This window comes from Plecotus auritus, assembly GCF_963455305.1.
Source record: "Plecotus auritus genome assembly, chromosome: 4".
Taxonomy (NCBI): Eukaryota; Metazoa; Chordata; class Mammalia; order Chiroptera; family Vespertilionidae; genus Plecotus; species Plecotus auritus.
In genome coordinates this window covers 34,602,360-34,614,834 of record NC_137775.1, presented here as the reverse complement: position 1 = coordinate 34,614,834, position 12,475 = coordinate 34,602,360, and the positions used below count along the sequence as shown (strand labels likewise).

At 39.6% G+C, this 12,475-nt stretch overlaps 1 pseudogene across 1 annotated transcript in view; it reads right to left on the bottom strand.

The window, feature by feature from the left end:
* Positions 1 to 1,129: 1,129 nt before the first annotated feature.
* Positions 1,130 to 12,475, bottom strand: part of LOC308246010 (large ribosomal subunit protein uL22-like) — a 118,071-nt pseudogene continuing 106,725 nt past the window's right edge. The window contains exon 2 of the transcript in view: positions 1,130 to 1,690. The product of the transcript in view is annotated as a large ribosomal subunit protein uL22-like (transcript). The remainder of the gene's footprint in view (positions 1,691 to 12,475) is intronic.

The window sequence follows — 12,475 nt, the reverse complement described above, 5'->3', positions numbered from 1 at the left end:
GAAAAGTCCAAATAAAGTAATTAAGTGTAAGAACATAATCCTCGACAATATTTTTTCAAAGGAAAGAAAAGGAATGAGAAAGCTTTCCCTTGAAAATAAGGTGTTATTGTGTTGAAGTAGAAAGAGCAAAGGAAGGTGAATCAACATGACCAGGCCTAGTACTTCTTGTGCTGTTGTCGGAGATGCTCGGAATCCAAATAAATTCAGTTGAAGCAATGGTAGGCTTACAATAAATTATTATTATTATTTTATTATTACATCTATAAAGACATGAAAGTAAGTAAATGATGGGAACAGGTAAAATATCCTTTTAGAGTTTATTTTAATGGTATATTTAAGAATTTCATTGTACAATACTAGAGGCCTGATGCACAAAGATTTGTGCAAGAATGGGCCTTCCTTCCCCTGGCTGCCGGCACTGCCTTCGCTCTGGCCTGGAGCCGCCTTTCCACCTTCCCACGCTGTCCAGAGGCCCGGAGCAGCTGGGGCGGTGCAGAACGGCCGCTCTGCGCCTGTATATGCAAATTAACGTACCATCTTTGTTGGGTTAATTTGCATACTCCTGATTGGCTGGTGGGCGTCTCGAAGGTATGGTCAATTTGCATCTTTCTCTTTTATTAATGTAGATTAGCCATTTGGTACTTTATTAAGTTCAAGAAAATACAAAGAACTGTGCTGCTTCTACCAGTAGGCAGCTTATTCTCTGCATAAGTACTTTCTGGCAAGTGACTGAGCACAGAGTCAAGAAAACGGAGGGGTGGGAGGTGAATTAAGGCCACCAATCACAGCCTTTCCCTTAACTCATCAGATGACCCAGAGGCAAAGCACTTAACCTTTGGGAGGTTGGGGATGTTTGCAGTTTCCCAATCCTAGATGAGGCAAGACCACACTCATTGCCACCTACCTCCTCAGAGGTGATATTATATTTCAGGGTCACCTTTTAGCAACAACACATACACACATATCAGTATAATTAAACCTATAGAAATCCATCCACCCTAGATATTCAGGCTCCTTTACCAGGTGGTCCCTAATAAATGGATAGAAAACTGAGATAAGTAATGTTTGGGGGAGGGGGTGGGAGAGAATGTTGATAACAATAATTTTTTTTCTTTCATTAGCATTTACTTTATTCTGAATTTACTCCCAGGGCATACGTTTTTGTTTCTTCAGTTTCTTCTGGGATATCTTTTTCTTCTGTGCAGCCTCCTCTTCTAGTTTAGGAACCATCTGCTGTTTTTCACTAAGGAACATCTCCATGTGGCAGAGAGAGCTCGTGTATGGGTTAACCTGTCCATGAGCTCTGTAAGTTCTGTGTCACAACTTGGGAGCTTTGTTCACCTGGATGTGCTCAATGACCAGCGAATCTACATCTAAACCGTTAAGGTCAGCATTACTCTCTTCATTTTTAAGCATGTGAAGCAAAATTTCAGCACTCTTTTGGGCCATTGACTCGGCGTCCAGCCCCACTGTTCAGCCTGGGCACACCTACCGGTGCCACCATTGTAATAACAGAAAGGCACACACTGCTTCTGTAGATTGACATCCTTCAGACACTTGGTAGCTTTTTGGATATGCATGCCCTTGACGGCCTGGGAAGTTTCATGAGTGTTCTTAAAGTGAATATGAAGATTTGAACCTCTTGATTTGCATGATTTTGTGGATTTTTCTGGGTAAAGTGAATAGTGAACTTTTCAGAGGTCACCTCTGGCCACTTTTGAGAAGAGCTTGATAACAATAATTTTGTTTTCTGTACAGCAACATGAAATTTTAAGTAGTCACTTTTTTACTTCTTGAACATGAATAGTTTGGTTGACCATTTAAAAAATGAAGCTGAAACTCTTTACTCATCTACTTCATGATACGACGACCCCTCAAAATGAGTCTGATTATTCTCCCAAATTTTAGTCTTTTTTCCTTTAGTTAACGCCCATCTTTATTTCCAAAAATTCCCTTGGGACTTTTTAACAAAATATGAAAGACTAATCATCAACATCACAATCATCATCATACTATTTCAGAGTCCCATGGGGTACCATTTACAAAAAGCTTTTAGCATAGGGTGGGAAAGGGCCCATGATGTGGTCCTGGTCAAATCCCTTATTTTTCAGATGAAGAAATGGTCTCCAGAGGACTTGAATGATCAATCTAAGTGAGCACAGCTACACGGAGCAAAATCAAAGGCAGACATCCTGGTTACTTTTAAAAGTGCTTTCATTTAGATTTATATTTGATTCTCACAAAGCTTTCGAAGGTAGGCAAGTATAGATGCTCCATTAAAGATGTGTGTGTAGAAAATATACAAAAATCCTGCTCTCATTTTTTCCCTTTCCATAGGACTCTCTCGCATCCAGCCCATTGGCACTGTTATGATGTTGGTGGAGGAATTCCAAAGGATCCTCTTCTAGAAAATCCTCTTATAGAAAGGGATCTATTAGATTTTCCAGACATCTACTAGACACGCAAAACTGATAGTGAAATCAATTCTGTGGGTCCTGATAAACTTTCATTACCATGAATGAGAAGAAAACTATTAGAGTGCATTCACTGAGTGTAAATATTGACAATGTACTTACCACAAAAACTTATTTCTTGAAAGCTAGTCTCAGTCATATTGCTGCATATATATGTGTACAACACATGTACATATAGTCGCACGTGTACATATACATGTAAATGCTGGCTTGCTTTGTAAAAAGTGGTTCTTATTCTGAGTCAGGAGAACTAAAGATTAAAAGTCACTAATCCAGACATTGCAGAGTGTTGCCTGTAACCTGTTGAGGTCATAAGGAAGGTAACCAGCCAATTGCTTAGCAGTCAAGGTGGAGTTTGGTAGTAGGCACAAAGTTAATGGGGTCAGGAAAGCTGGTTTAAACTTTTACTCAAGTTTTTATAAGACTTGAGTGAAAGAGCAAGTGGTTTATTGGGCAAGTTATTTATCTCATCTGTGTGAGGAGATAATTGAGATAATTCCACCTATTTAATATGGTTGTCTTGAGGTTGTCGGTGATAAGGCAAATGATAATTCTCTGAATTAGAACTGTTTTCCCATTTTCCTTCCCTTTACTCTTCCTACCTTTACCCACTCATACCATGAAGATATCTGTAAAATTTCCTTGTTTATACCTAAATGTCTTGACTTACACAAAGGAGTAATTCCTAGCTCTGAAATGTGGTTGTTGAGGAATGAATTTAGGAGGTTATCTCTAGTAGGGTGGGGTCATTAGAACTATTCAGTTTTAATGGTAAAGATAATAATAACAGTAATATCAATATCTATCATTTACTGAAAATCTATGCTGACAGACACTGTTTGACATTTTAAAATTATTTTATTTAAACTTTAAGTAGAATGTATGACTTTTCACTACAATCCAACCCTCCCATCTCGCTCACTTCCCATTTCAGTAGTACTCGGTGGTATCCATGTATTTGTTCAAGCTACCAACTTCAGAGGGATGCTTGATTGCTTCTCCTCCCACACCATCACTCTCACCGAAAACGCAGATAAGCCCTATTAATTCTACTTTCTAAATATAGGGTATCCCCAAAAAATGTATACCTACTCTTTGAATAATTACAAAGGCAGTGTTTATTAAAATACATTTCATTTTTCCAAATTAAGCAATTAGCTGTTACAGTGTGTATACATTTTGGGGGACACCCTGTGTAGGTTAAGTGCATCCACTTTTCTCCATCTCCACTGCCACTGCCTTAGTCCATTCTACCACCATCTTTTACAATTTTTATCTAGATCAGTGCTTCTCACATGTAGACTCAAGGACAGATAGATCAGTATCACCTAGGAACTTGTGAAAAATGCAAATTTCCACCACCAGCCCCAAAAGCCTACTGAGTCAGACACTCTGGGGGTAGAAGGCATGATCTGCATGTTAACAATCTCCTCAGGTAACCATGATATCTGCTCAAGTTTGAGGGCTACTTGGAACTATAAGAATGTCAAAATAAGAAGAAAAAAAAAGAACACATTGTTGAAGAAATGTTAAGTTTTATAATATAACATATTGAAAAACTATAGCAGTAGATTAGTTTTAAAATTAATTAATAAAAGAAACTGTTGTGAGATAAGTGAGTGGAGACTGCAAAATCAGATGTTCAGAGATACTTGGTTTTAAAGAGCAGACAATGAAATACAGTCAGGTGCTGCATAATGACGGCATAGTCAACGGTGGACCACATAAACGACCATGGTCCTGTAAGATTATAACGGAGCTGAAAAATTCCTATTGCTTGGTGACATGGTAACATTGATGTTACGTATGCATTACTCACATGTCTGTGTTTGTGGTGATGCTGATAGAAATAAACCCACTGCACTGCCAGTCATGTAAAAGCAAGCACATACAATTATGTACATAACTAGAGGCCCAATGAATGAAGATTCGTGCAAGAATGGGCCTGCTTTCCCCTGGCTGCTGGCACTGCCTTTGCTCTGGCCAGAGCCGCCTTTCCGCCTTCCCACGCTGCCCAGAGGCCCGGAGCTGGTGGGGCAGTGCGGAATGCCTGTGTTGTTGCCATGGTGATGACGCAAGCATCCCACCCTGCTACCAGCCACTTGGCACCTGGGTGTGCAAATTAACCCACCATCTTTGTTGGGTTAATTTGCATATGCACTCCTGATTGGCTGGTGGGCATCGCGAAGGTATGGTCAATTTGCATCTTTCTCTTTTATTAGTGTAGATACTTGATAATGATTATAAATGACTTATGTTACTAGTTTATGTTTTTACTAGACTATACTATTTATTGGTATTTTATTCTACTTATAAAAACACAGTTTGCCATGTTATGCTGGCAGCAGCCTCAATACATCTCATGTTTACTGCATCTCTTGATTCTGTCATTTTCTCTTGCATTTGATTTAATTTCATGTTGTTTTGTACAGTAACATGCCGCACAGGTTGTGTCCTAGGAGCAATAGGCTACAAAAAGCCTAGGTGTGTAGTAGGCTATTCCATCTAGGTTTGCGTAAGTGCACTCTGTGATAAATCACCTAATGGCGCATTTCTCAGGATGTATCCCAGAGGTTCAGTAGAGCATGAATGATTGTATTGGAATAAAAATGTATTGTCCATAAGAATAGCTCATGTTTTAAGAAAACAGCTTCATTTTAATACTTGTTATTATTGAAAGACAACACATTTTCTTTAGAGAAAATGTGAGATGAAGCAGACATTAGATCTAAACAATCTATATATATATAAAGAGCCAGGGTTGTAACATCCAAAACGACCAAAGGCTCCACAGAACATGTGCGCAGCAGGCGAGCGGGCTGAACTGCTGACCTCTTGGAAAGAGAGAGAGGCGGAGCTGATCAGCAGGGGCAGTGGCTGCTGGTGAGGCCCGGAGAGAGAAGCAGGGTAACCAGACCCTGCTTCTCTCTCTGGGCCTCGCCAGCAGCCAAGCCTCTCTCTCTCTCCCAGAGGTCAGCAGTTCAGCCCGCTCACCAGCAGCCTGGGGTGGCTGCTGATCAGCCCCACCTCTATGATCAGGCCAGGAGATGCTGACTGGCATAGAAACTGACCAATCAGAACCAAATCTGGGTGAATTGCGAGGAACCAATGGATGCCCAGGAGGCAGAGCTTTTGATGCTGACTGTCATAGAAACCGACCAATCAGAACCTACTCTGGGTGAACTGCAAAGACAGAACCTAAGGTGGGGGCTGAGGAGGGGTTTTAAGGGAAACAGCTGTTTGGTGTAAGGTGTAAGAAAGTGATTCAATTTTTTAATGACCAGTTTGGCAGTAGAGTGCTATCAGTCCAGATATAGGGATTATATGTTTTTATCTGCCAAGAGCATCTCCTCCTGCTGAAAAAGGCTTTTCCCTCCCATTTAAGCAATCCTATCCTATATAATCTATCTATACTAATAAAAGGGTAATATGCTAATTAGACCGGGTCGACCAGCCATCTTCCAGATGTCCGACTTACTTCTGGACAAAGCCATGGTAGTGGGGGCTGAGGCAGAGGCAGTTAGGGGTGATAAGGTTGGCAGGGAGGGCAGTTAGGGGCGATCAGGCAGGGAGGCAGAGAGGTTAGGGTAGATCAGGTAGGCGGGGGGGGGCAAGGTAGGGGCGATCAGGCCAGCAGGCAGAGGGGTTAAGGGCAATCAGGCAGGCAGGCAGAGGGGTGAGGGGTGATGAGGCAGGCAGGCAGGTGAGTGGTTAGGAGCCAGTCATCCCAGATTGCGAGAGGGTGCAGGCTGGGCTAAGGAACCCCCCTCCATGCACGAATTTCATGCACCAGGCCTCTAGTTATAAATAATCCAATTTTTTTTTTTTTTTTTTTTTTTTACCACATTGCCTTCTGAAATTGAGCAATAGAAATAGATCAGCTCATTTAATTTTTGCCAACAGTCAGCAACCCTCTCTGGTGTTTCAAGGCAGGGCATTCCACAATGCCTCAGGGAACTAACTTCAAGGAGAGAATGAAAGCCTAAAATATTTTTTCCCTAGACAATCCCAAAGAAATTTTTTTCCCTACAAATGCCCTAAAGGTGAGCCAAGCCCATGCTAAGGCATTACCCATTTAAAAGCCTCTTCATTATGGAGTATTTGATAAGAGATCAGAAAAGAGGTCAGAGAGATTAAAACAAAGTGAAGACGGCAGGAGCAGGCTGTGGAGAGAAGGTAAATAAGCCAAACGAGGATTCAGGGTTATAAATACTCTCCCTCCACTGGGTGAGGAAGCCTCCTAGCCTAGCCAGTTAGGTTGCCATCTGTGTTGTTACTATGTAGACACCGAGGTTCTGCCTGGGAGTTATTCTTCAGGCACAACACTACCTTGAGTGACACTTCACACCACATAGCAGGATCAGACTAGGTAATTCCTAAGCCCACTCATAAATCTGAAATATAAGGATTCGCAACTATTTAGTAATCCACACTATAGACAAGAAACAAAAACATTCTGGGTGGGCTGCCAACACTGAATTCACAATGTTTAAGGCAAAGAACCAGAAGACTGGAACTCACCATAAAATTGCCTCTGAATTAAGATGAGGGCAGTGTCTCCTGTGGAGAGCTGTGAGGCTGTGTGGGAGCAGCCTGACACTTCCTGAGAGAAAAGAAGGAAGCGCCGAGAGGGAACCATCTTTGGAACCTTGCTCCCTGCTATTTACCTTTCAGCTTGAGAGAGTATTAAAAAAAAAAAAAAAAAAAAAAAGAATGTGCTAATAAGAGATCAGAGATTATGTTAAATGTTTCCAAATTATGCAAAAAAAAAAAAAAAAAAAGGCTTAAAAGCACAGCTGGGAGGTATCATCCACCAACCAAACTGCTTCATCAATCTTGTCTAGTTTATGAATGCTGCTCTATGAGAATGCCTCCTTGGCTGTTGCTGTTGCTGAAATATACTTGTGAAAATATCCCCCCTCCCCTGCCCCATTTAATTGAAAAGCTCCAGTTAAAACTGTCCCTCTGCTTCTTCGAGGTGCCGCAATACTATGCACAGGCAACAAAAGCATCTCACTTACATCAATCCTGGGAGCAGTAGATTATTACAGTCTTACCCAGAGTTGAAATATTTTTCAGAATACTTTGAACAACCACCCCCAAAATATTTTATGATTAATGATACTTGCAAATAACTGTTTAAAAAAGCGGAGTCTTGGGCTGATTATAGCATTCTGGGGAAAGTATGTATTAACTCATTAAAACAAAGGAGAGTGTGAAATCCTTTTTCTGCTCATTTTTTAAGGAGTCCCATATTTACTATATAAATTGCTTGAGGAAGAGCCATGAGTCTGAGGGGCAGTGCCCAGCATGATGTTAACTCTGGATACGGTTCTGCTTCATTCTGTTCTGGTCTTTCATGGAGGAGCCAACATTTTGGATCACAGTGAACAAGATTTTTATACTAGTAAAATTTCTGCCAGCTATTAAAAAGAGACACTTTCATTCCTGTTCCTGGGGGCCGGGGTGGGGGGACCCCTCACTTTCCATTCAGCTATAAAATTCTATCATTTAAGAATCTCTGAAACATTTATTTTTCTTCTCACGCAATCTAACTCCCCTTCTTTTCATGCATAGTGTTATAGTCTCCTCCCAGTCATTCAAGGCCGTTTTCCTCTCCTGGGTACTTTCTTTGAAATTGTACTTCCTGTGACACACACAGAGTCATGGGTGTGTGTGCACTCACAGCACAGCGCGCGCGCACACATGCACACACACACACACACACACACACACACAAAGGCTCAGTTATCTCCATTTTTCTGTGCCGCCTTATACAATTGAAGATATAAATAAATGAACTTGGTGAAGAACTCATCAAAAGAGGTGGCTCCATGGGAATGTCTCAATGAACTTCCCACACATGGAGCTAAAAGTCTGAGTGACAGGACATTGGGGTCATGGCTACTTCTTTAAATAGTGCCGTGGTCAAGCTTAGTGAAACAATTCCCTGTTTAAAGAAGCACATAACATGCTCCTTTGGTTAATGCTGACCTGAATGAGGTTTGAAATAGATCTAAAAGAAATATTAATATGGGAAAGCAGAAACCAGATTTTCTGCACCATTTCCCTCTCAATGAACACAAATATTTTTAAAAGGAAAAAAAAAATGGGTTGTCTAGGCATAATTTTTTCCTATGCCTTATAAATGAAACAACTGGGTGCTAGTTACTTTTCATCTAATGAATGTTCTCAAAAATCAGATGATGTTGATTTCAATAGCAAAGACGCACTTCACAAAGGATGCTTGTTCTAGAAATGAGGTCATTTGGACAGTCTACCCATTAAGAAAAAGCCCATTTTGCTTTCAGAGGTCACCTATTGGGGCAGGAAATCCATCTTCCAGCCAGTGGACTAACATCTGGCCTAAGTCTTCTGGGCTGAAATGTCAATTTCCTGGTCTAAATAGAACACACATGAAAGAGAAAAAGAGGAAAAATACCAATCTTCTCATGCTAAAGAATTCTTCGGCAGTAGCATAAATAGTAAGAATTCTCAAAAAAAAGTAGCTATTCTTTAGTGATCAACAAATAAAATTAGTAAAAAACGTTTATTTATTTCTGTAATAATTATTAAAAGACAAGAGGCTAAAGCTAAAAGATGGCAAAGAGACAAATTAACCATTCACTGGTAAACCTATAAGTAAATCAACTTTAATCTGAACTAACTAAGCACAATTCATTATGACTCATTCCAGACTGGTCCAGATTTACTATCGCACTAAGAGGGAGGAAAAGAAGTTTACTAACTAAATTAACTGGATAAAACTTTAAAAAGACAAACGGCTTTTTAATCAACATAAGAAAAATGATCTTTTAAAGCTGCTTAAAGGTGTCATAAAATGTTTGGTGTATAATCTTTTAAATAAGCTGCCCCATTTATACTACTTTTTATGTAGTCTTTGAGAAAATGCCATGAGTTTGTCTAGTCTTTCTCCTGCTGGTTCAAAGTAGAGAAATTTTTTATGTTCATTCATTCATTCTGCAACAAATACTGGGTGCTGATTGTATCTGATATCACATTAAGTGTTGACAAAAGACAGCTTTGGTTTTCAGGAGCATCTCATCTAGTAACAGAGCTGGAAAAGTAATTACTTGTCATATAGACACAACAAAGAGGTGCTCATAGGAGAGTATGGTCAACCTGGTGAAGAATGAGAAGAGTTCACAAAGGACATGCTTCCTATCAATGGGTTAAAATCACACAATTCATTGACCAGTCAAGGAAATAAAAGAAAAAGCATTCAAGCCCTAACCGGTTTGGCTCAGTGGATAGAGCGTTGGCCTGGGGGACTGAAGGGTCCCAGGTTCAATTCCGGTCAAGGGCATGTACCTTGGTTACGAGCACAACCCCAGTAGGAGGTGTGCAAGAGGCAGCTGATTGATGTTTCTCTCTCATTGATGTTTCTAACTCTCTATCCCTCTCCCTTTCTCTCTGTAAAAAATCAATAAAATATATTTTTTTAAAAAAGAAAAGGAAAAGCATTCAAGGCAGAAGGAAAAGCCTGAAAGATTTGAATAAGTGGGTAACATCCAAGTGGAGGGTGAGCTAGAATGTTAGAGGTAAGAAGCAGTAACATGAATGCATGGTCCTGCATGCCATCCTAAGAGCAGGATTTTATAATTTAAGTCCCTTTCAATGCAATGCTTTGTGTAACCCCTTTCTCTTCCAATCAAGGAAGCAGAGTAGAAATGCAGGTGTGTGATAAATTTTGATTATGTCTTACCAATTACATGGCTGATATAAACAAAATGGAACCACTGAAAGTTTTAAGCAGGGAAGTGTTAAGCTGTCTGATTTAGGTACATGTTATAATTAATGGCAATTTGGAGCCTAGAAGAGGGTGAAATTTGAGACAAGGTGATTTTTAAGAGTCAAGCTATTCATTTAGGCCAATGGTTGCAGATTAATAACAGGGCACTTCGGCACGTGCATATCAGTTCCTGCCTGATCCCACATTGCTTTTCCAGCTTGATCTTCTGTTATGGTCCAACATAGAACTACTCTGGGAGGCTCTTACCTACTTTTCCCCACATTCCCTGTGTTTCCTATTTTCTGCTTCTCTATTTTGTTCAGTTTATCATTTTTCCTGAAATACTCCTGCTCTCCCCCAGCTTTATTGAGATATAATTACCATATAATATTGTGTAAGTTTAAGGTGTACAACGTGTTGATTTGATACAGTACAAAATGACTATTACCATAGCATTAACTAATACCTCCATCACATCACATAATGACAATTCCTTTTTTGTGGTGAGAACATTTAAGATTTACTCTCTTAGCAATTTCCAATGATATCATACAGTATTGTTAATATAGTCACCATGCTATATTCATTAGATCCCCAGAAATACTTCATCTAATAACTGGAAGTTTTATCCTTTGACCAACAACTCCTATTTCCCCCACCTCCAGCCCTTATAACCACCATTCTACTCTCTGTTCCTAGGAGTTTGGCGTTTTTAGATTCCACATATAAGTGATATCATACAGTATTTATCTTTCTCTGTCTGACTTATTATACTTAGTATAATGCCCTCAAGGTCCATACTTGTCTAAAATAACAGGATTTCCTTCTTTCTCATGACTGAATTATATATATATATAATCTTCTTTATCCAATCATTTGTTGACACTTAGGTTATTTTTATGTCTTGGCTATTGTGAATAATGCTGCAATGAACATGGTAGTGCAGAGATCCTGTTTTTATTTCCTTCAGATATATGGGGGATTGCTGGATCATATGGTAGCTCTAGTTTGAATTTTCTGAGAAATCTCTATCATGCTTTCCGTAGTTCCCTTTACATTCCTACCAACAGTGCACAAGACTTCCCTTTTCTCAGGTTTCTTTATTTTTTGAAAGAGACACAGATGTTTATAATGGATAGCAAAGAATAAAATCCATGGTGTAAATAAAAATGGAAAACTGGGAAAGACAGGCCTTGAGAAATGGGAAAGGACACAAGGTCTGAGTGAAAGTAGTCCCACAGGTCAAGGGAGAAACATGGTGGCACTATGTCAAGGGAGGAAAGAATTACAGGAAGAAGGGAGTGATCAGCGGTGTCCAACATGATAGAAAAGTCAACAGAAGTATCAACTGAATACTCATTCTGGGGGTCACTGGTAACCGTACTTAGCCAGTGTAATTTCAGTGGCAGGAGTGGGAGTAGAAAGTACACTGCAGGGGGTTGAAGAATGATGGGAGAAAAATAAATGAAAAAGATGATAGTCAGAGGGGAATCACAAGGTTTGAAGAAGGGTTTTTAAGGATCTGAAAGGTTTGAACAAGTTTATTAGTTAAGCAGAAAAGAACTAGTAGAGAAGGAGAGATCGGAAATTTAAAAGAGGGTACTACTAGAATAAGATCCCAGAGGAAATGATGGTGATGATAACAAGTTACATTTTTTAAAAATTATTGTTTTGGGGCTTATTTCGTGGCCAAATAGACTATCCGTTTCCTATTAATACTTTCTTCCTACCCAATAATACAACAAGATGAATCAGATGTAAGCATTCTAAGTTAGAATTATATTCTAGTCACATTTACCTGAAGCCATATCCAGGCCATATTCAATGGATTTTAGGGTTCTCACAAAATCCTTATTTATACATTTCAGATATTTCAGTTCAACAAATGTTTACTACTAGTAAATATCTATCCTATACTAAGAATAAGTCACAGATACTGATATTTTGATGAGCTTAGTCAAATGACATAAACAAATATTCTCAGCTCAGTGTGATAAACAAATACATAAGTTCTTTATGAACGTAAAGACTGGAGAGTCATAGCAACCTAGAGGCATTATGGGAGACTTCCTGCAAGAGGCTTCATCTGAACTAATGTCTTGAAGGAAGAGTCGAAATTAACCAGTGGGGGGATAAGCTATAAGAGCAACAGGAGAAAAGGCACGAAGACATAAAATGATAATGTGATGGAAAAACATGAAGCTCTTTGTTTTATGAAGTGCTAAGTGATCAGTCACACTGCATCTTG